This window comes from Gasterosteus aculeatus, chromosome 4 (assembly GCF_964276395.1).
Source record: "Gasterosteus aculeatus chromosome 4, fGasAcu3.hap1.1, whole genome shotgun sequence".
In the NCBI taxonomy this organism is placed as follows: Eukaryota; Metazoa; Chordata; class Actinopteri; order Perciformes; family Gasterosteidae; genus Gasterosteus; species Gasterosteus aculeatus.
The window spans coordinates 20,147,143-20,169,347 of record NC_135691.1 but is presented as its reverse complement, the minus strand read 5'-3'; the positions used below and the strand labels follow the sequence as shown (position 1 = coordinate 20,169,347).

Genomic DNA, 22,205 nt, shown 5'->3' with positions numbered 1-22,205 from the left:
AATAAACAACATGATTGATGGTGCGTTGGACCGTCCTTTGTTGATTTATGTCAACTACGGGGAGGTTGTCTGAGTGGATGAGGGTGGACTTGCGGGACTCGTGTCCCCACAAAATGGCTGCGGCTATTATGGGGTAAATTTATGGAGTGCGGAGGAGGTTGTTAGGCAGTCTCTTGTGAGCTCGGGAGGCCATTTTTCTGCAAACCATTTTCCATTGTAGAAGCCCCCAAAACCAAGAGAAGGAGCAGCATCCGTATACAAATGTAGATTGTGTCGTCATAGAAAAAGGTGATCCCGTTCCAATTGGAGAGCAGATTCTGACAGAGACAGAGTTTGGCGCAACTATCCAGGGGGATGAAATCTAAGAGGGATGGGACGGATGCGGCTAATGCTTAGAGGTGAAAGATGAATGATCTTTCTTGAGTGACGATACGTAGGGCGAAGTCTAGTTGTCGATTGTGAATGGATGTAGGTCACATTGTTTTTAGGCAAAGTGGACACTGTTAGTAACCATTTGCCTCCGAAACGGAGGGCTAGTTGGGGGGTTGAGAATGATTGTCAAGTAGTTCCTGTTGGAGTGCTGGGATATCGGGAAGAAATCACCTCTCTCAAAAGAGAAAGCATAAGCAAATTTGTTGGATGTAAGATTTTTGGAATGGGTGTTTTTTTTTTCTCATGGGTGTGTGAGGGTCGGATTATTACCGCCGCCTTATAGGGGTTATAAAGCACTTACTCTGGGGAGGACTGAGTGGGACAGGATCTGGGTCTCCCACACTCAATGCCTGTGGCCTCGATGCTCAGGTGAGTGAACAGGTTGTTTACTATTTAGCAGCTATACTGGACGGTAGCTTCTTAGACGGGGCAAAGTGGGCTTCAGTAGGTGGTCGTCTGAAGTGTGTGTGGGGTGCGTGAGGTAACCCCCCACCACTCTACCTGGGTCTAGCTAAACAGGTGAGGCGCCCCTACCCCAGATAAGCAGCCCAATATACTAGACAAAGTTATATAAACACATACAGCTGTTATTATTACTCTATTGTTTACTCAAGGATAAACACAGAGCACAAGGAAAACATTATCAAATTATCAAAATTAATACAGTCACCTAGAAACCTCGTGAATGGCTACTCAATACCTCTGTTTCACTTCACCATCAAACAAGTTCTCATGGAACCTGGTGAAGCAACGTTCACCCTTGTGACGACTAAAAATGGCTCCCTTTAACCAGAACGGGAAACTTAACAGAGAATATAGCTTACTTCTAAAAGGCATTTCACATTCACATTCCAGTAAACTTACTTTAGATGGCAAAATAAACAGTTACTCAGCGTCTGCTGTGCCAGTCCGCATTAGATAACCGTGTCACTCCGGTGTGTATGGGTGCGTGTGTGTGTGTGTGCGTGTTGGTGTCAGCTCCGTTGCTGTACAGTTCAGTTCAGTTCAGTAGGTGCTGTTAGCGTATGCGTGCTTGGGTGTGTGTGTGGGCGCACAGTGCGGCTAGTTCGTCCAGTTCACAGACAGTTCTGTTCGGCTGCACACGCTGCCTGCTGGTTCATGGATCAGTGTGTTGAAATGTGGTGCAGTGATTACCCATACAACCGCAGAGGTCACACGTCGTGGGATGTCCGATGGCTGGCAGGGTAAACTCCAATGAAACGGGTTGACTTGACGTCAATCGCCCCCTTTCCCACTCCTCCAGTCATCATCGGTGCACCGCCATCTAGCCCCAACTAAATGCAACAGTTAACTTTAAATTTACTCTAACGCCGCACGACTTCGGCGCTCGCACTATCCGAGGAAACGTAAACCCAGACGTAACCGCGTTACTGGTTTAAACGTGTCACTTTAATCTAATGCAGCCCGACTTCGGCGCTCGCACCATCAATTAAAACAAAAACCCAAACGTAACCGCGTTACTGGTTCGGAACGTGTCGACTCGAAGACTTGACGCGCCCGTGGAGCCCAAAAACTTCTACCGCTCTCCTTTTCGCCGCTCGTAACCCCGTTTTCCCTCTCTCTCTCTCTCTCTCTCTCTCTCTCCCGCGTTCACGTGAGTCTTAAAGCCGTAGTACATATTTGTACCCGCTACAGGTGGTTTTCTGGTGATATGTTAGCCGGTGGTTGGTGAAGGCAAAAAGAGAATATCAACGCTAATTATATCGATCTTGCCAATCTGTTTGCGTAGGTTGGTGGGAACTGGAGAAGGACAGAGCTATGCGTGTTGATGTGGCGAACAGGGAAGGCAGCGGTTGCTAGGGTGAAGGTCTGATGCTGTAAGTGCTGAGGATAACAGTTGTGAGCCGGCATCCCGGTGCCGTTTGCTCCAGCTAGCGTGGGTGGCCACGAATGTTGTGACTGGTTGTGGTGGCAGGGCCAGGGTGGTGGGGGAGTGCTGGCATCTCTGTGCCATGGGTCCCGGCTAGAACAAGCTGCTGCTGTGGTGGAGGATTATGGGTGTATGCCAGCATCCCCGTGCCAAATGGCATAGGTGGCCACGGATAGGTCCTCCTGCTAAGGCTGAATGGGAAAGTAACTCGTGGTGAGGTGGGTCCTTTGCCTTTTTCCATGACGATTTGGGTGTAGTCCCTACCACGCATTCACAAGAATGAAATTCATCATGTGGAACACAATCTTGTGATACCACTTCCTTGACCTGATCTGTTCTGTAGAGAGCAATCAGTGAGTCCAGAAGATCCATTCTTCCCATACTCCTGTCTGCACGACACTTATTGTCACACATTTGACCGCATCATAGTTTGTTTTTCCAGCCTGCATGTTTACCAACTCTCCTGTCATTTCTGATCCTCCCACATCAGCTCATTACCCTCACCTGCAGGACATCCCCTGGTCAGCCAATCACTATTTCAATCCGGAGAGACTTGTTGAAATTTGAACAATGCTTTATTATAACAGGTATAATATGATATTGCAAGTTGTTTGGGGCTTGGACTCCATCCTGCCGCAGGACAGACCCGGGGCCGGGATCTCGAGCCGAGACGAGGCATATCCCCCCCTTGGGAGTCCAGACACTGGTGGTGGTGGTGGTAGAGCCCAAGTTGCATAACTCTCCAGCTATGCCAGGTTCTGCTGTAGATTGGAGGTGTCAGGGGTGGTGGCCGTGCGCCCCCAGGGAGAGAGGAGGCCACCAGGGAACGGCACAGCCTGTCCAGTCTTCCTGACTGAATTTTCGCCTAAGCTTCATTTCAATCCGGAGAGACTTGTTGAAATTTGAACAATGCTTTATTATAACAGGTATAATATGATATTGCAAGTTGTTTGGGGCTTGGACTCCATCCTGCCGCAGGACAGACCCGGGGCCGGGATCTCGAGCCGAGACGAGGCATATCCCCCAAACCCGGTTTATTTGATGGATTAAAATAAATACTTACGGCCACTGCGGGTCCTGATCCGGAGCTGGTGTCACAAGGGGACATATAGTAAGTCACATGGAGCCGAGAAACCAGGCAGAGGTTAACCGGACAATGAGAGAGAGGAAGGGCTAGTTGAACCACAGACAAGGACACGGGGGCCAGGGAACCCGCAGCACATAGCGAGGGTCTAGCTGGACCACAGTAAGGCATGGTGGGCTTCAGAAGATCCCGAAGTAAAAGAGAGGGTCTGCCAGACCAAAGGACAGGATAAGTTGGGGGTCGAGGTTGACCGCAGACAAGGACAGGTTGTGGTCGTGTAAGTCCGCAGACCAGATAGGGGTGGTCACGGCGGACCGCAGAACAGGACAGTTGGGGTCAGAGAGGGACCGCAGAATAGACTTTGTTGCGGAGGGCCCCTCACAGAACAACCTGACCGGGTTCGCTCAGACCGGGAAACAGATGGTCACTTGGATGTCCCTGACTGGTTGGATTATCCGTGCTGAACGGAACACCGTCGCTTGACGGGTCGGCTCAGGCCGGCACTAGCACTAACTAGAGTGACCGGTCGCGGGACCGCGAAATGGAAAGGTAGTCAGCTTGACTGGCCCCGTGAGACCGCGAAGCAGAAAGGTAGTCAGCTTGACTGGTCCCGTAAGACCGCGAAACAGAGTGTTGTCAGCTTGACTGGTCCATCCGGACATCTTTTGGGTAAGGGATGTGGTCCCGTTAGACCAGGAAACAGACACGTTAAGCCAGGTAACGTCAAACCTAGGAAACACAGACACGTTAAGACAGGTCACGTTCACCTAGGACATGCTACGTCTGTGGCAAGGGGAAGAGGAAGAAATTCCCAGACAAGCCGCGCTGTAAGACACCACCACCACCAGTTATATGCATGCTTACCGGACTTAAGTCCTTAAAGCTCGTTGCTTTGCCAGTATCGTGGTAAGGTCAGGGCGAATGTATGATGTCACCGCGGAGGAGGACCACCGCCCCATCTGCTGTAGCGTAGTCACGGGGATGCCTTGGTTGGAGGCTGACGTGGCAGCCCCTATTCTAAACGAGTGCCCAGAGTAGTGATGCGGCGATAGGTGGCTTCTAGTGAGTACGATGTTCAGATGATGGCGGAACCAGGTGCGAGATAGAGGCGCATTGCCGGGAGTGAGAAATGGAGGTGTCGTGGGCCCAGCGGTAGGTTTCACCCGGAGATACCCCAGCATAGCTCTGAAAGGGCACAAGTCGGACTCCGTTCTTGCCACGATCACGGAGCAAGCGCCGCCTCGTTTGGAGTGTCTAAGCCGCAGTTGGTAATGGGTAGGATAGAAGGTCAAATCTCCTGCTGTGAGATCTGTATCCGGGCTAAAGGAGTTAGCGGAGGTGGTAAATTCGCCGCATCTGAGGAAGGCATAAAATGCCAGCAAAAAAACTGCCTCTAATAAGGTGTCGCTATAGGGTGAAAACACCCCTCCCCGGAGTGTGTCCACCATCTGCTGCAGGATCGGCAGGGTGATGGGACGCCGGGAGTCGGGGATTTGAGGTAACTCTTGTGTAATGCCTTTGAGCAGTAGCTTGACACTAATGTGAGAGAACAGGCTTGGGAACTCGGGATCTGAACATCTAATGTGGAACTGAATGCCGGCAAGCAGACTACAAATGTACGGAGGTTTGAAATGCCGCACGTCGGTACAATTGCAGATGAACGCGCACACCGTTTTCATAGCAACAGGTTGCACCGGCATGCTGACAGACAGACAGAACAAGGCAAATGTACGCCAAGCGAAGTCGTACACTTTTATGGTAGACCTAGCTAGGCCTTTCCGCATGTAATACCTGGCTGCCACCATGTAGTGCTCTATCTGACCTTGTCCTATGAGAGCATCAGGGTGCGACACGGAGGGACTGTAACAGGTGCTTCGTGGGCCTCGGGGCAGAGCCTCTGGAAAGTCTGAAAATCAAAACGGGAAAGTGAGTCAGCCAGTTTGTTATGCCGTCCGGGCACATGCCGGGCAGTGATGATGAAGTTGTTGGTGACGGCGGACCACGTGATGCCTCGCATGAATGGCATGATGTCTCGGGCCGAGGAGCGGCCTTTGTTGACAATGTCCACCACTGCCTGGTTGTCACACATGATGGAGATGCGCTTGCGGGTCCAGTGTCGTCCCCAGATGAAACAGGCCACCGACACTGGGTAGATCTCGTACAGCGCTATCGATGTTTCAAACCTGCAAAAAGCGGTTGGCCAGTGGCTGGCGAACCACTCCATGTATCTCCATGTCCATTACGGACCAAGCTAGCCGGATATTGTATTGCCTAATGAATAATGCTGCTTTCCTAGCGAAGGCTTTGTGGTACCGATAGAACACGTGACCCCCGTAATTGACGCCGAGATCACCGATCAGTGCCATGTAGGTGTCTAACTCCTGCCTTCTATCTGGAAATACGGCACAAATAACGTCTCGATATACTCCAAACGCAACGAAGAATTGCCCTATCGATCACTCTCTGTTCAGTCGTGGGTCTGCGGTTTTGAACACTGCAGAAATATTAACGCCTGATGCTATGCTAACATCACACTCTGGGGATGTAAGGATGATGGAGACCAGATTGATGTCTTCCCCTTGAAGTATTTTTGCCCGCAGGCGTGCTGACACATTCGACACCTGAGAAATATATGTCCTACCCTGTGGGCGATCAGGTACCGCTGATGCCAAAGAATGCTGCGCCGCTTCCCCTTGTGCCGATGTAGAGGGTTGAACCACCATGCCGGCCATGGGCCCTCTGGAATCCTGGATGCCTGCGCCGAATGAGGTGGATGGAGTGGGCTGCCTGTCCCCTAGGTGCTGCAGGCGCGCCTCTATGGTGCCCATCGTGTTGACCAATGTTTGTAGCGTTGCGATTACCACGGCGTCTGGGCCCGACGTGCCTGCCGTCGCTGGTGGAGAATTGGACCGGGTAGCAGTTTTCCTCCGCCTCGCCTGCGGCGGCTGTATTGGTCCCGACTTCCGGGTGCGATTCCGTCCTGGCGCGGGAGGCGGGGAGGGATCGCTGCGCTCCCCTCCCGCTGTGTGTTTCACCAAGTCCCGCAGCTGTGAGAGAGGGAGCCCCGGTGCGGCAGTCACGCCGCGGTTCTGTAGTTGAGTGAGAATTTCTTCTTGCTCGTTCGTAGTGGAGCCGCTGCGCCTTGTGAGACGAGTGCTCCTGCGCCGGCCGCTCGGTGGGCTGCTGGCCGGCTCCGGTTGTTGAGACTCGCGTCTCCGGAATAAATCGCTGTCCGAATCGGACATTCCTTTGCCGTCACGATCGCTGCTAATCCAGGCGAAAAATAATCCTCACCTTTGGAGCGTGCTGAAATGACAACTGACAGCAAGAGAGAGGAGAACAGTTTTTTAACGTTGCCTGCCCCAATGCGATTGGTTTACGGTGACGACACCCACGTCTGATACTACTCGACCCCGCCCCTAATCAGCTGGCCGTGCGCCCCCAGGGAGAGAGGAGGCCACCAGGGAACGGCACAGCCTGTCCAGTCTTCCTGACTGAATTTTCGCCTAAGCTTCATTTAATCCTGTTACATTTTGTTGCTCCCTGCCAGATTATTTTGTGCGTAAGCAAAGTCTTCCAGTGTTTCTGAATTAGTCCATCTGCGCTGATCTTACCTGCCTTTTGACCACGTATTCTCTGCCTGTCCCATTTCGGATTTGTGTGCCTCTCTGGTTGCCATCCTGGTTCTGACCCTGCCTGTTTTTATCTACTGGCCCTCTGGATTTGATTTGATTTGCCTACTGAGGGATCTCCCGGTTTTCGGCCTTGCCTGAACTTCCAGTAAAATCTGGCATGCCATCAACATGTACCACAATGTCGTGGTGAATCCCATAATGGTACGGTGTTGCCTCAAGGCAACATTTGCATTTTTACAGGTTTACATTACATATTTAGCAAACAAAGTACATCAAGCTATTAGAAGTCAGCAAAAAAGGTTTTCATCCAGAGAGTCATGCGACAAATTCAAACTCCTGGCTCTTTTTCAAAGTATTGCATCAGAACTGGGGATGTATTGTGCGAATGTAGAAGGCCAAAAACGGGTATGTTGCCTAGAGTCAACATCATACCATAGAGGGTTAATACTTTTTGTAACGTTATGACTGTCCAGTTGGAGATTGTCGGGGATGGCACCGAAGCGTGGTTACGGAGCATTCGGCTGTGTGCAGTGAGCCCAGGCGGTGTCTGTTTCGTGTAGACGCCGTTGGATTAATCCTCCGGACTTCGGGGTGGTTTGTTTTGGTCCTCTCTGAATGTGAAGTCGTCGGAGGTGGAAACCGCAATGGCATCCATGCTGAAAGTTGGGTAGGTAAGCTGATTGTAAGTAGTTTTACTGTCCAATCTGGTGATACCTGCCTTCGGTCTGGTTTTAGAATGCGTACTCGAGAATGAGAAGAGGGGGTTTATGGAAATACCAGAAGAGGCGTGTTGGAGGCGTGGTCCTGCTACTGAAGTTACCCTAATTAGCTTCAGTGTTTTTACCAGCACATGCTCTGTACTTAAATTGAGTGTTTTAGAAAGTGTACTGCAGTGGGGGGAGGGAGCAACACTACATATAAGAAACAAATTATAAAACTCAAAAATATCACTAGTTGTCCAACTAACTGGAATAACTGTCACTCATTTAGAATTGAATCCAACCCCCTGCATATGTGTTTGAATATGACAAATATCGCATTAATAAAAAAAAGATTTGCCCTTAGCCCTAGACAGTAAGGGATCAGGAGAAGTAAGATGAGCTGTCTTAAGGGATCCACAGTCAACATATGCAGGATTGTCTTTCTACTAGCTCTACGTATCGACAAATACCAGTGGGATACGATGCCATGTGTCTGTGCCTGAAGACTGCCAGCGTTAGTCTCAGATTGGGTCTCCAGAGCCGAGTGCTGGCTGGTGCTCTCCAGAATGAAATGTTCCTTACATCATTCAAAACCAATATTATACTAGTTGCAGTCACCAAACCCTATGGCACTCCGATGGTGTTTTTTTGAAAACCGAAGAAGAGAGGCTTCAATTTGAGAACGTCAGAGGAGCCACAGCCATTACCGCTTCAGCCCCACCGCTTAATTTCCTTTTTTCTCCATGCTGCTTTTTATTTCATTTTTGGGCAAGTTTTCATGTCTAAGGCACGTGAATCTCTTGGGTTTAAAATTCTTTTCTGCTCGCAGTGGCATAAAAACTTTATAAAGCTTACTCTCTTACACTCTACTCTTTCTTTCACTCTGTGTGTGTGTGTGTGTGTGTGTGTGTGTGTGTGTGTGTGTGTGTGTGTGTGTGTGTGTGAGAGAGAGAAATGTGCGGTCTGGATCCAAGTCTGTGGCTGGAAACGCTTTCAAGAAGAAAGATGGAAAGATCAGAGAGAGACCGAGCAATCTGAAACTAATCATACCATGGCGGCTCTCCCAGAATCATTGTGAACACATGCTCTGTGCCCCTTAGCCTTGTTGTTTATGTCGCCTGTCTGGAGTCAATTCTTAGCACAGTTTGAGGGCAATCACAGTCTTACATATGCAACACTCTGTTTTTCTAAATAAAGCCGAGATGGAGAACAGACTGTGATTCTCTCTTTGCGATTAAAGCATTTTTGCTGCAAACTGTAACATGTATGAGGATCCTAGCACAACGGGGAAAAGTTGTCCCAAGAATCTGACCCAAATTAGCCAGAAATTGCATAAAAAGCATCTGATCGTCAGTGGTATCAGTGTCTCCCTTTATGTCTGTAAAATGTGTTATTTCTGCATTGAAAACACAGTTTTATAACTCTCATACACGTGTGAAAATGTAAAAAATGAAAAACTGGCCTTACCAAGGCCCTGTTCTGCTGCATAATCACTGTTTGTTTTAACTTAAGTATATCAAATTATTCTTCTCAATTAAATATATATTTTTACATTGTGCATGAAATAAAAGAATAATCATGCCATTATTACGCAAAGTGACACATACACACTTAGCCTAGAAAAAGAGCTATACAAACCTGCTGTCTTGAGCACGACGGCAGCTATTTCAGCTAAAAGCAAAATCAACATCAATAAACGGACACTAAAAGATGAGTGTATAGCAACTTTAAAACCAGCTTCACCAGACGATGATGGCTCAAAGAATGGTGAAGAGAGTTGTCGATAGATCAGCAGGGAAGTACACATCACTCCAGTGCAGTTCAGTAGTACAGGAAGTCTTTTTTCTAGGAGACAGGACTGCTTATTTTCATACAGTAAAACCAGATGTTAAAATCTCTTAAATGAACCGCCGACTGATTTCAGAGTGAAGTTTGTATGAAGCCAAATCAGAGTCAAACCAGAATGATGTACTGAATCCTACAAATCAAGCCTTTTGAGATGGCAGCTAGTGTTTGTGCAGGAGCGGGAGAGGGGGAGGGGTTACGTTTGTAATCTCTGATAGTCATGCCATTGAAGACACAGTACATGAGCTGATGTGCTTTTGTGGATGTGCATGTTTATCCAGAAGTTTTCTAAAAGCATGGGGGCTCTGCTATTGTTTAGGCAGTAAGTAAAGGAAGGGGTGGAGGTATGAACTGACTTGGGGAACCGGGGGTTCGGCTGGTGTCTGGAGAGACAGACAGAGTATAAAGGATCTCATTGTTTTGAATTCCCTCGAAGAGAGAAGAGGGAGAGGAATGGGGGTGGGACGGTGGGGGTATTATGTTTCAAGTGATGTGGAGTGGTCCATTTTGGTTATGGGACACCAGCAGGATGGTGGAGGGAGGGAGGAAGAGAGAATGAGACTGGTTTCTAGCCTGCAATTTAAAAAACTGAAAACCTCCTCTTGTATGTCCTTTCTGCCTAATATTCTGTTTCTCTCTGTTCATTGAGGAAAGGGTTGCTTGCTCACATTCTGGCTCTGAACGAAGGCACAATGAGAATAGCAAACAATCAAACACTTCATAAGAAGAAGTAAAAAATCACTGCAACACTCGTAGCAGAAGGGGGCAATATGAATGTGACTAAGAACATTATTTTATATGCATTTGATTATTTTAATTATATTTTTTATATATATCCTTTCTTTAATATACACCGTTATCCCTATGTTCTGTAATGAATCTGATTTTAAAGGTCTTTTTATATTTTTAGGCAACAGCCAAAAAGAAATTTTTTTTGAGTTGTTGCCTCAGTCCATACACTTAGCAGCCACACTGTTCAATAAAACTGTGTGTGTGTGTGTGTGTGTGTGTGTGTGTGTGTGTGTGTGTGTGTGTTGTGGTTAATGACTCACTATATCCACAGAGAGCACACACAGCCATGGGAGAATACACTTAGAACCAATCAAACGGGCCGTTACACATGTGGTTCGCATTGTGTCTAAATGCATTATTACTGGACATTATTATTACTAAATCACGTGTTAAGCCGGTAGACAACCACACACAAATTGGTGTCACACCTGTGGTATTTTTGTGTGAATCAGATCCTCACACTGCTCAAACACACACACACACAGTCGCACTCGCCTCTGCTGCTCCATGACCCCATTTATTCATATATCTCATTGTGTCTGTGAGCGTAGATATGTGTTTGTGTGTATGTGTGTGTGTGCGTGGAGGGGGTGTTGTTAACCTCTACTCCTTCATCACATTCTCCAGCCTGTACGTCAGCCATATGTTGCTGAGAACAATAATAGTAAATGAAAGAATAGCAATCCCATATGAATTTGGACTTCGGAGACTTAAGAGTTTTCATTTTGTTTTAGAATAGAATAGAAAGTTTAAAAATTGATATTGCTAAATCCTCATGAGATAAAACATAATGGATTATTGTTGATTCAATACCAAGCATGTAAAGCAGGAATACGCACATTTTTCCAGCTCGCAAACTACTTTTCAACTGACCAAGGGGGGGGGGGGGCTAAAGGTCAGCCGAACAAGTAGGAGTCAGCCTGGGTTGCTTTGGAATGAAATTAAATGTGTCTATTATTAAGCAAGGATCGCTAATTAGCATTTGCATTAGTTTCAGTCATCGAAGTTTCTCTGTGCAAGACACCTAACCCCTAATTGCTCCCCGGGCAAAAAAAAGCGTGGGTTAAAAATGCAATGTAAGTCACTTTGGATAAAAGCGTCAGTGAAATGACCTGTTATGTAACAATTGGATGTTAGACATAAACGTGCACTGTCTCTCCACTAAACCAGCAACCAGTATTCATGGGGTCTGTGTGAATATTGTTATTCATGGCGATAAGTACTTACAATGCAACATTGAGTGAGTTGAATGATTCAAAACAGAGCATTGTCAAATGCTTGTAGTGTGTTGAGTCATAAACTGTTGTATGTAATAGTAGCGAATAAGACTAATATAATGTTTTTATATGTAACCCTATCCCGATGTATGCAGGAATTTAAGGGATTGCAGCTTTGGGGCGATTGCTCTGAGGGAGGATAGCGAGACAGAGAAGAAAGAGGGAATAAGAGAAGACAGCTGCAGAAAAAGAGTGAGACAGAGCTGCAAGGCTCAAGATGAGTGATCTTCTCAAGGGGGAAAGTCAGGGAGATGCTGTTTGGCTGTGTGTGTGTGTGTGTGTGTGTGTGTGTGTGTGATGTGGTAAAGTGTTAAGCCAGTGATGTGGTACATTTTAATCTGCATACATTCCTATGTGTGTGTGTAGAGGGAGAGGGGGGGTGCTGGAGAGAGGAACAGAGAAAGAGTTTAGTCTCCTTATGCTGTCAAAGAGCATGTAGCTACAGAGAGATAGAGATTTTAGAAAAACCTTTATTTATATAAAATCAAGGACACAAAACATAACAAAGTTCTCATGACAATAAAACACTGTACGACACAATGGCTCCTCAAAACGAGCTAGAAAGGAGGGTTAAAAACTAGGTTGTCTTGCCTGACATAGCAAACTGCCTTTTTAAAGCACCACTTCTCATGTTGTTTATACTTTTAAAAAAACTGAAATCAACCCACACTCTGGCTTTGACCAAAGACATGAAGACAGGGAGTGTCTCCTGTCCTCCATTCTGTTCTTCCCGCTGCTATATACTGCAAGTTTAGCTGCTCCTACAATGAAGTGGAGCAGCTTCCATTTTGAGGCATATTTTTACCGGTCACGACGGCCACGTCGTGATCAGGTTGTTGGTGTGCGCGGCCGTTTGTTGATGTTTTTCCAGTTGTCATGACAACGGGCCGTGGACCTTAAGAACGCTCAACTGCTGTCAATTACACACCTGGCTGGGGTATTGCGGGGTATTGAAGAGCCGTCCTGAGATCCAGTCCCTGCCGGATCGTTACGTGCCAGGACTTCGCCTGAGACTACCGTCATTCACCCTGCTGGATTCCTCCCCACCAAACCCCCTTGGACTACTGGTGTTTTTTCGTTATTGTTGGATCCACGAAAATAAACTATTCTGTTCTCCCCACCAATCCAGTCTGCGTTTGGGCTTGACATTACACTACCAGTGTCTACAACCAGCTCTTTTCTCCACACTGTGTCTGCTTTCCCATTCAGCTTGTTCCAGTTTAGGACTTTAACACACATTGCATAGACAGCCTTCCCTTTTTGCTGTGTGCACGTCCAGCTTCTCCTTTGTTCCATCTAGTAGTGGTTCCGAGACCTCTTCGGAACCCTGGAATGAAGCCTAGGTCTGGAAAAGGATCATCGTCCTCAGGAGTTTCCACTCTTCTGCTGTACTGAAGCATCTTTACTGTTTCCTCTGTCAGTCTGTCAGCCCACCTGTTGAGGATCCTTCTGCTCACCCGAACTGATTTCAGCCAAATAAGAGAAGCCACTGCAGGTGCATTTGTCATTCCTGGACTAGCCACCTCAACCACTTTCCTCAGGGTGGTGGTCCCAGATGAACAGAGCGCGCTGTTAAGACCCGATGTTGTGCCGCCCTGTATGTCCAACCTAGATCCATTCACCAGAGGTTCCTCGAGCAGCCAGTGTAGGGAGCAAGCCGGCCCCAGTCTCTCCCAGATAAAATAGTTCCATGTCCGAATAAGCGACTGCTAAAAAGGAGATAATCCACGTAGTTTAACAAGATTAAAATGCATTAAAAATAGTCCAGTGTCCACTCCCAGACAGCTAATTTCTTCAAAATGAAGCTTGTCTAGTCTCTCAAAACCACCTGTGATGGACCTGTAAGGTATCTTTGTAAGAATTAGAACTTGAAAGTTGCCACTCTACAAAGGATGTGCACCAGCCCCTGCCCACCTCTCCCCTTTTGCTAAAAACAGCACACTTTGAGGGACCCAGTGAGTTTGTCTGAAAATAAGTCCACTAAGATGGCCTGCACCCTTGGTATGAGGCCTTTGGGTGGCTCCATACAGGCCAGCCTATGCCATACTGCAGAAGCCACCAGGTTGTTAATCATAAGAGCTCTTCCTCTGTACAACATGTGTGGTTTCAGCCATTTCCATTTTTCCAGTCTTTCTTTTATTCTCTCCACCATTCCCTCCCAATTTTTCTGGACTACGTTTTCCCTACCCATATAAACACCAAGATATTTAAACCCATTGTTCTTCCAGGTTAACACTGCCAGTGCCTCACGTTTTGCCCAGTTAATCTTTGCAGCTGAAAGATCTGCCAAAGTCTTCCACAATCGTACCCAGTCTACCAACCTCCTCTTGGTTTTTAATAAAAACAAGAATATCGTCAGCATGGGCTGATAAAACTTTTGTAAAAATCCTTTAAAACCAGCCCTTCCATGTTTGCTCTTATTTTGCACAACATTGGCTCAATGGCCAGGGCACACAGCATCCCTGAGATAGAGCATGTCTCACTCCTCTACACACTAAAATGGGCACTAAGACTTTTTTATTTTCAGTACACTCTCGGTCCCGGTACAAAACCTTAATTATTGCTATGAGACCTGGGCTGAGGCCAAACCTCTCTTGAGTCTTCCAGAGGTAAGGGTGCTCTGCCCTGCCAAACACCTTTTCCTGGTCTAAATGAAATGAGACCAGTCTTAATGCCCAATGAACCAGAGACGTCCAAAATATCTCGAATTAAGGACAATTAAGTTCCTACCAGACATGCAGTAGGTTTGGTCTTGGTGGAGGACCAAACCATCACCCCTCGTAGCCTGTTGGCCACCGCCATGAACAGGATCTTGTAGTCTGCACAGAGCCACAACACCGGAAGCCAGTTCTGAAGGTCTCCTTTTTTTGGCAGCAAGGTTAACACTGCTCTCCTGCAACTGAGTGGCAGACTCCTATACTTAAAACAGTTAAATGCCCTGCAGAGCTGCATATAGTTCAATTGCCAACAGAGGAGCCTCCAAACCGGCATTCATGTCCTCTGGAACCTTTGGGAACTCCCTGTAAAAAGAGTCAAATAGTCCATCATTCTCTCTGTACTCACTGCAGTAGAGCTTGGAGTAGAATGTCACAGCTCTCTTAAACACATCTTTAAAAATGCATCATCTAAAAGATTTGTGTTAAAGTGCCTGTATTCACGCTTTGATTTGAAGTTATTTATAACAACCGTGCAAATAACCAGAGCGTGATCAGTAAAACCAACCTGCACATTTTGCACATGTTAAAATGGTATTTAAAACAACAAAACCTATCTAGCCTGGCTAAGGAAATAACATTCTCTCTCGAGTGGGCCTATGTATACTGTCTCCCATTCCCATTTATTCGCCTCCACATATCAACGACCTTGCGTTCTTCTACCAGCTGCCTCAGAGCATGCTGTGACGAACTGAGAGGCTCTATGTGGTTCCTGTCTGAAAGATAATTTTCCGTGGAGTTAAAATCCCCTCCTAAAAATAAAAAATCTTAATCACTCACGCTGCCTAAAACAGTGCTGAAAACCTTTTAAAAAAACAGTATCGGGACCTGAAACATGAGCATAAACATTCACAAAAACATTGTGTTGCCTTTACCACCTGCTCTGCCTCCATAGACTGTGGGTTAAAGTTTTTTGAAAAAGGAATCCTACCTTAGCTCCCTTCATGTTTTTTGTAAAAACACACTGCACCCTCTGGCGCTCCTCTGGCTACCTGCCTGAAAGTCAGAGGACTGACTGTCAGAGTCTACCTCCATGTCAGACCCAGATCCTGCTTCTCCCCTCCCTTTCCTCATGCTCGCAGCTCCTTTCTTTGCTTGTGAGCTCCCATTTTTACTCATAGTTTTCCTTTTTCAGCGAGGGGTTTTGAGCTCCTCTTCATGTCGCTTTCTGTCAACACAACATCTATTACACCTGTAACACTCTCTTCTATTCCTTTTTAGTGACCTGTTGCCTACCTGTTTCCACATCTCCTCCAGCACTCCCCTGACTTCTCGGCTGACCCTCCTCAGCCCCCTCTACTCACCTGACTTAGCTGCTGGACTCCAACTGCTCTCTCCTGTCTCCCCTCAAACACTTGGCTTTCCTTCTGAACTCCACCTCCTCACTTCCCTGCTGGACTTCCCCGGTTCCCTCCCCACCTACTTGCTTGAATTTACCTGTCCCCCCCGTGCACACCCTACTCCCCTGCTGGACTTCACCCGTCCCCTCCTCACTCACCATACTCACCTGTTTCCTCCTCACCCCCCTGTTGGGCTTCACCCGTCCCCTCCTGTCCTTCCTGCCTATTGTCCCCTTTACTAACGTTGTCATCAGAAGAGGTCCTCGCTGGCATGCCCTGCTCAGATGTCCCTCTCCACCATAACTAAAACATTTGGTGTTTTCAGAGGTCGGAAGCACCACAAAGTCAAAACCTTCTATTGTGAGTCTGAAAACCAAGTTGAGATCCTTATCTGTTATTTAGGATCATAAGAAGTGTTCACCTGTGCGATACCACATGCCTCAGGAGAAGAGATTTGCACCCCAATGACACCTTCCTGATCCGAAACACAATCTTTCCGTGCCTAGCCAACTTCCTGATTAGCGTCTCGTCCCTTGATAAGAGGCAGGACGGGTACAAGCGTGTCATTCACCACAATCCCCTTCTCTACCACCACATTGGCCTTTTCAACGCCACCCAGAAAAATCACCACTGCGTTATTCATGGGGACGGCGTAGTTCACGCCACTCTCCCCACGGCCAAGCTGCATACCTCCACCGAGCAGGAGAAACACGGTGCGATCCTGACGCCGTGTTTCCTCGTCAGGCGGGTAAGGTCCATGGTGGCGTTTAGCATGCCGAACAGCGCAAGCTGATCGGCTGCAAAAAACAGACACTTCAGGAACTCTAACATCCAAATAAATCCACACAAACGCTAACACACTTATACACTACAATGTTCTATCCATAGCAGAACCAACAGTGGAAAGATACGTCAGAAAAAAAACAATCTCTCTCAGCAACACGCTCTGCTCGCTAAAACCTCCTTCACTCAGAGAGAGAGAGAGATTGGTGGCCCATTTGGGCAAACATATAGGCATTTAGTCTATATGTGTCTAATGGCAATGCATGTGTACCGGTGGCCTTGCTTTGAAATCATTTGATACACACACATACCACAATCGTTCCAAGGTTCTTGCCAAGTCGACAGCCCGTTGGTGGGAGGGGCGGGGTCTGCCACTGAAAGGAAGAAATTAAGGAAGTGGGAAGAAAAAGAGTGACAAAAAATAGTTGAATTGGCGGAGGAGGGATACCAAATGGAGTAGAATGAATGCTGTGTGTGAGTGTGTGCAGAAAACACACTCACACACACAGCGGGCTGATTGCTGGGCTGATTAGCTGAGGTGCTGGCCAGACTAAAAAACAACAAAGTGCTCACTCGAGATGAGTGAAATACATAGGCTTTATTGACCTCTTATTTAAAAGCTTTTCCAATCAGTCTCACCCAACATTTATCTAAATATATCACATATTCAGAAGGAATCCAAACTCAACCGGTTATAGGAAATACCTAAGTTGCATTATTATGTCAATGTTATAATGTTATATTTCATCTGATAGGGTTGTAGTACCTTTGTTCCCGGTGGAAACAAATGTGCACATAGCTTTTCAGACTGATATAAATTAACACAAAAAATGAATGCATTTTAGTTTATTTAAGTAAATTATTTCCATTTGTTTTAGCAAGAACATTTACAGAGTACATAGTTGAATCTGAGGAATAGACGGTGTCACACCGCGGTGAAATTGTCTGTTGTTTTACTCTGTGGGGCATTTTGTCTTGTCATTTACGGTTTTATTTTGAAATAATAACTCCTCTCGTTTCAGGTCACTTACCCTTCCTCATGTGTCACCAGTCTGATTGTCTTCCCTGATTCCTGATTGTGTCCACCTGTTCCCCATTCCCCTCCATGTGTATTAATAGTCTGCGTCTCCCTTTGTCCTGTGCCAGTGTGTCGTCATTACCCATGTGTTCTACCTCGTTCTGCCACGTCACAGGTTCCCTTTTGTTGTTATTCAGGATCTTCGATCGGCCCAGTGCCTTCACCTCCACGCAGGTTGTTTTTGGTTTTGCTTAAGTTTTGTATTCCTAGGTTAGATGCAACATTAATCTTTCATAGTTCTTTGTTTTTCCTCCGGAAGGAGTGATTTTGTTTTTGGGACGTTGCCTCCGTCTAAAAGAGTGCGTTTGTTATTTTGATAAGATTAAAAGTTTTTTTTGTTTTCCTCCTAGAGCGGAGTGATTTTGTTTTTGATAGTTTTATAGCCACACTTCTTCCTGGTTTATTTTATCGGAAGAAGTGTGACCTAGGATAATTTCATAGCCCGCTTTAGACTCTGTCTGGAGGACCTTCGCTGCATAAATAAAGATCTCCTTTCCTACCTGAGAACCCTGCGCCTGCTTCCTATCTTCCTCCCGGGCTGACAGTACACACTGGCCAGTATGGAAGCAGCAGGGGAGGACCTTCTCGCGCAGGCCCTAGCCTCTCAGGGGGAGCGTCTCTTCCAGCAGGAAGAGCAGATGACTTCACTGAGCCAGGGACTCAGAGGCCTGGCCCGTAGTCAGGAGGACTTCAAGGCTGCTGTTTTTGACCAGATAGGGGGTCTCGCGGGTCAGCTTCAGCAGCTTCTCAGAGGTTCTGAGAGGAGGGACCCGGCACCTCCTGCACCTGAACCTTCGCCCCCTCCCACCTTCCCCTACGCAGGAACTGGGGTTCGGCTGGCACCTCCCGAGCGATATACGGGAGACCATGGACAATGTAAGGCATTTCTCATAGACTGCGACATGCATTTTGAACTCTCGCCTCAACACTTCCCCACAGATCGAGCCAAGGTGGCTTACGTAATCTCCCACCTGTCGGGAAGGGCGAAGGCGTGGGCCGTCGCAGAATGGGAAAGCGGATCCTCAATCTGCGACTCCATTCAGGATTTTAAAGAAGGGCTCCGAAAAACTTTTGATCCGGTCACAACAGAGCGAGAACGGGCAAGAGAGCTCAGTGGGCTGAAGCAGACAAGAGAATCCGTCTGTGACTACGCCATTCGCTTCAGGACTTTGGCGGTGCAGAGCGGCTGGAATACCACAGCGCTTTATGACGTCTTTCTTAAAGGATTGGCTGCGCCCATCCAAGAGCGATTGCTGCCTCTGGACCTTCCTCCAGACCTGGACTCCCTCATCGCCCTCGCTATCCGAACGGATAATCGGCTCCTGGAATTTAGGGCTCTCCAGGGACAACGCCTGGACGCTCCACATCGCTCACAGCACTACCCCGCCCCCTCCGGGTGGGCTCCCGGCCGGGCGCCACCAGATCAGCGCCGGTCTTCTTCCCCGGTTGGCGGAGACGAACCTATGCAGCTGGGTGGTGCTCGGCTCACCCCGGAAGAACGGCAGCGCCGATTGAGGGAAGGTCGGTGTTTCTACTGCGGGGAGCTCGGTCACCTGGTAGCCGCATGTACGGCCAAGACGCCGTGGTTAGGCAACCGACCCACGGCTCCAGGCTCATCGACATGGGTTTTGACCTCCATTAAGGTACAACACAACACCACAGTCACGACGTTGGATGTTTTAATTGACTCAGGGGCTGACGAGAGCTTAATGGACTGGGGACTAGCAAACAGACTGGGGTTAAAGACAAAGACTCTCGCACGTCCCATCAGTGCTAGTGCTTTAAGTGGGGAAGCATTATTCACCATCACACATGTCACTGAGCCTGCTGTACTTTCCATAGACAATCACACAGAACTGATGAATTTTTTTTTTGTTTCACTCACCGACAAGCACCCTAGTACTGGGATTCCCATGGCTTGTTCGCCACAACCCCCACTTAGACTGGCCTACGGGCAAGATCATGGGATGGGGAAAAGACTGTGAAGGGAATTGTTTGCGGGAGAAGCCTCACCGACCCATCACCACTTTAATAAACACTGTTTCTGCTCACCCCGTCACAGAGCCCCAGTACCCAGATCTGACCTCCGTTCCCCCCTGCTACCATCATCTCAAGGAGGTCTTTAATAAAACAAAGGCCACGTCTCTCCCTCCACATCGACCGTATGACTGCGCCATCGAGCTCATCCCCGGCTCCACCATTCCTAAGGGTCGCTTGTATTCTGTGTCGGGACCCGAACGTCAGGCGATGACTGAGTACATTGATGCATCTCTGAAATCGGGGCTCATCCGGCCGTCATCGTCACCTGCGGGTGCCGGGTTCTTTTTTGTTAAAAAAAAGGATGGGTCTTTGAGACCATGTATAGACTATAGTCCACTTAACAACATCACAATAAAGAATCGCTACCCACTTCCCTTGATGACCTCTGTTTTTGATCAGCTCCAGCAGGCCACAGTCTTCACAAAACTGGACTTGCGCAACGCGTACCATCTGGTCCGAATAAGAGAGGGAGACGAGTGGAAGACTGGGTTCAATACACCGAGCGGTCATTACGAATACTTAGTCATGCCTTTCGGCCTCACCAATGCTCCTGCCGTATTCCAAGCCATGATTAACGATGTCCTCAGAGATTTTCTTGACCACTTTGTTTGTTTACCTCGACGACATTTTAATCTACTCACCAGATCTAGACACGCACAAACGCCATGTACACCAAGTCCTTGAACGTCTTCTCTGCAATCACCTGTATGTGAAAGCAGAGAAGAGTGAGTTTCATGCCGACACCATCTCCTTCCTGGGTTTTATTGTAGCCCCTGGAAGAGTCCAGATGGATCCGGCTAAAGTAAGCGCGGTGGCTGAGTGGCCTACGCCCGATAGCCGCAAGAAGGTTCAGCAATTCCTGGGGTTTGCTAACTTTTACAGGCGGTTTATCAGAGGCTTCAGCGCGATAGCTGGTCCCCTTCCCGCCCTGACATCCCCCCAGGTGCGGTTCAACTGGTCCCCAGATGCAGAGGAGGCGTTTCAGAACCTCAAGTGTCGCTTCACCTCGGCGCCCATCCTTACTCTGCCAGACCCACAGCGCCAGTTCGTGGTAGAGGTTGACGCTTCCAATGAGGGGATCGGGGCCGTCTTATCGCAACGGTCAGCGGCCGATGGCAAGATGCACCCCTGCGCCTTCTTGTCCCGGCGACTAAACTCTGCACAGCGGAATTATGACGTGGGCAACCGGGAGCTGCTAGCGGTCAAGGTGGCCTTGGAGGAGTGGAGACATTGGCTGGAGGGGGCACAACATCCGTTTATCGTGTGGACAGACCATAGGAACCTCGAGTACATCAAACAAGCGAAGAGACTAAATTCACGCCAGGCCAGGTGGGCATTGTTTTTCAACCGCTTTTGCTTCACCTTGTCTTACAGGCCGGGGTCCCGGAATGTTAAACCAGATGCCCTGTCACGCATCTACGACCCGGAACCAGTGGCCAAAAAACCAGAACCCATCCTTCCACAGAACTGTGTGGTTGGAACAGTTTCCTGGCCGATAGAACAAGAGGTGAAGCGTGCGAATGGGGGGGCGCCTCCACCTCGTGGGTGCCCAGAGCATTGTTTGTTTGTTCCAGTGGAATTGCGCCCAAACGTGATTCGGTGGGCCCACACCTCGCTGCTCACCTGTCATCCAGGAGTCCGGAGAACAATGTTCGCCATATCTCAGCGGTTCTGGTGGCCATCCATGGAATCAGGGGTCCGGGAATACGTCGACGCATGTCCGGTCTGTGCTCGGAACAAAACGGCCACCGGGGCACGCATGGGACTGCTGCAACCCCTACCCATCCCATCCAGGCCGTGGTCGAACATTTCGATGGACTTCATCACGGGGCTCCCGGCTTCAAAAGGTAACACCACGATTTTAACCGTGGTGGATCGCTTTTCCAAGATGACACATTACATTGCCTTGCCTAAGCTACCTTCAGCTAAAGAGACTGCCCAAATCATGATGCAACACATCTTTAGAATTCACGGATTTCCCAAGGACATCGTGTCAGACCGGGGGCCCCAGTTCATCTCACGGTTCTGGAGGGAGTTCTGTCAGCTTATCGGTGCCACAGCCAGCCTGACTTCAGGTTACCACCCGGAGGCCAACGGCCAGACCGAACGTCTCAACCAACAGCTGGAGACAAGCCTCCGATGCCTGGTGTCACAAAGACCGACGGCGTGGAGCTCCTATCTGGCCTGGGCGGAATATGCCCACAACACGCTGCCCACCTCTGCCACAGGTCTCTCACCCTTCAAGTGTGTATACGGTTACGAGGCTCCTGTATTTTTTTACTCTGAGCAGGAAGTTGTAGTTCCCTCCGCCCATGCCCTGGTTCGTCGCTGTCATCGCATCTGGGCCGCCGCCCGTCAAGTGCTCATCAGACAGGGGGACAGAGTAAAGAAGGCAGCCGACCGAAGACGCCGTCCCGCACCAGAATACAAACCGGGACAACGGGTTTGGTTATCAGCCAAGGATCTGCACCTCAAAGTCCCTTCCAAAAAACTAGCACCGCGGTTCGTTGGGCCCTTCCCCATTTCCAAAGTAATTGGCCCCGCTGCCGTCCGTCTCCGTTTGCCCAGGTCAATTCGGGCGTACCCCACATTC

General features: G+C 48.4%; 1 protein-coding gene across 1 annotated transcript in view; it reads left to right on the top strand.

The window, feature by feature from the left end:
• Nucleotides 1-7,585: 7,585 nt before the first annotated feature.
• pcdh18b (protocadherin 18b) overlaps nucleotides 7,586-22,205 on the top strand; it is a 37,476-nt gene continuing 22,856 nt past the window's right edge. Inside the window, exon 1 of the mRNA XM_040174699.2 lies at nucleotides 7,586-7,709. The gene's annotated coding sequence lies outside the window, so the exon portion shown is untranslated. The remainder of the gene's footprint in view (nucleotides 7,710-22,205) is intronic.